The sequence below is a fragment of the Megascapheus bottae genome, chromosome 18 (assembly GCF_031878675.1).
Source record: "Megascapheus bottae isolate mThoBot1 chromosome 18, mThoBot2.hap1, whole genome shotgun sequence".
In the NCBI taxonomy this organism is placed as follows: Eukaryota; Metazoa; Chordata; class Mammalia; order Rodentia; family Geomyidae; genus Megascapheus; species Megascapheus bottae.
In genome coordinates this window covers 2,073,142-2,075,476 of record NC_143526.1, presented here as the reverse complement: position 1 = coordinate 2,075,476, position 2,335 = coordinate 2,073,142, and the positions used below count along the sequence as shown (strand labels likewise).

The window sequence follows — 2,335 nt, the reverse complement described above, 5'->3', positions numbered from 1 at the left end:
AAGCCAAATATGACAATATACCAAATAATTTACAAAATAAGCCTTTCAGTGCCAGAAAACTAAAATGAGAAGAGCTCCCTAAAAGGTAACATACATACAAGGGCCACATTTCCCTAATGACTAAGCCACAAAAAGACAGCACATTTACACATAGCTTTCCTTTATCCTTAGCCAAATCATGTCCTTAGATAAAATTAGTTACACTCAGTATTATACAGAAATCAAGATCAATTTTTCTCCAATAAATCACTTTCCCCACTAGATCCTTTTTACCGTCTTCCTAATTTTTGCTAGCAACATTTTTCATTTGGTTTGACCAGTTGAACTCAAAAGGGTTGGAACCTAAAATGAGTATCAACTCTTATTGGAATAGCACTTGGGAAATGCACTCCTAGAAAAGGCAGATTTTTAACTAAAGTACATAGCAAAGTTAGGCATCCACTCTCAGTGTGACAGCATCTTGAAGATTATCTTCAGGTAAAGAGCTTCTCTTGTCTAGATCAGATGATCCAATATGACACCAGAGGGCTTCCTGGTGACTTACTGCAGAGGCAAGCATGCACATGCGCGCACGTGCACCTATTTAAGCTTTCAATAAATACAAAGCATTTCAATAGAATAAATTAAAGATATTGCACTTCTGTTGGCTAATTTACTTCAAAGATTGGTGTGGAGTGTGGTTCATGACACAGTTAATTGGTAGTGACTCCACATTCCTTAGACTTCAGCATTTCCAGCTCTTCTGGCCTTAGCACTTTTTTTGCAGCAGAAATGGTATTCTTCATGAGCATTGCCACTGTCATGGGACCAACACCCCCAGGGACTGGAGTGATGTAACCAGCTTTCTTCTTGACTTCTTCAAAATCCACATCACCAACCAACTTGAGTTTTGCAGTTTTAGGGTCCTGAACTCTGTTTATTCCCACATTAATGACTGTGGCTCCTTCCTTGATCATGTCTGATGTGATTAGATTGGGAATTCCTGCAGCAGATATTATGATATCTGCAAGAATAGTGTGTTTCTTCAGTTGTTCTTTGGGAGTATGTCGATGAGATATTGTAACAGTGGCATCACCTCCAGGACGTTCATGCACCCCATCTGTGTGTTGTAACATTGAAATGGGCATTCCAACATTTTTTGACCTCCCAGACACAACTACATTCTTCCCTAGGGTTGGAATACCAGTTCACTTAATGATTTCCCACACACCCCAAGGAGTCTCTGATAACATGGAATACTGGTCCAAACACATTCTTCCTACACTGATTACATGAAAGCCATTAACATCCTTGTCTGGAGAAACAGCATTGCAGACTCTTCTCTCATCCATATGTTCTGGGAGTGGCAGCTGAACAAGGAGGCCATCTACATTGTTATCATTATTTAGTTTATTGATTAAATTCAACAGCTCTTCTTCTGAGATTAAAGCTGGTTTCACAATAGTCTCATTGTTGATTCCCACATCTGCAGCTACCTTGGTTTTGTTGCGGACATAGGAGTGACTGGCAGGATTCTCACCAACCAAAATCACACTCAAGTGTGGCCTCTTGTTGCCAGATGCCACCTATTCTTCCACCTCCTGCTGTACCTCCTGCTTGATCTGCTGGGCCAGTTTCCTTCCAGAAATGACAACAGCTTCATTTTGAACTGCGGCAAGATGGAAGGGGGATGGTGGAGGTGGCAGCTGTGCGCAGGTCGGAGCAGCCAGGCAGCCAATGCAGACAAGAGAGAAGCTGTAGCCATGGCACACGCCACTAGCCATGCTGGGAGAGGACCGCACGCTCAGGCTGCTCGCACACTTATACCCACATTAGCCTTTGAACAGGTTCCAGGGAGAGTTTTGATCTCAGCCAAGGTGCATGTGTGTGTGTGCCTGAAGCCTGGGGGAGGCTGCAAGCTGACTAGCTCAGGCACCTGTGGGTCCCTGGGGACACCAGCTGAGGGTGTCTGAAGGGGCCTGGCTGTGCAGGTGGGCATGGAGTGAGGGAGGGTAGGCTTGGGGCACAGGAGTCAATGGGGTCATGTTCCTGCATGGTGACTCAGGAGATAGTTAACAGGAACACACAGGGAGGGGGACCTGGCTTCCCTGTGCCAGAGTGACCTGGGAACTGGACTCTTCATCTGAGAACTCGCCGCATGTGCACACCTCACCACAGAATGGTTTAAACATCAACTCCCACTTCCTGACTCCCACTCCTCCCATCACCAGCTGGCTAAGGAAGCCAGGTCACTTTCCTGGTAACTTCCAACTTCACTGCAAAGTTCCAGGAGGAAGAGAGGAAGCATGAAGCCAGTCTGTTACTAGTCTCACCGCCTCTCACACATACCAAATAA

At 45.1% G+C, this 2,335-nt stretch overlaps 1 pseudogene; it reads right to left on the bottom strand.

The window, feature by feature from the left end:
- Positions 1 to 672: 672 nt before the first annotated feature.
- Positions 673 to 1,744, bottom strand: LOC150050002 (bifunctional methylenetetrahydrofolate dehydrogenase/cyclohydrolase, mitochondrial pseudogene; annotated as a pseudogene).
- Positions 1,745 to 2,335: the final 591 nt, after the last annotated feature.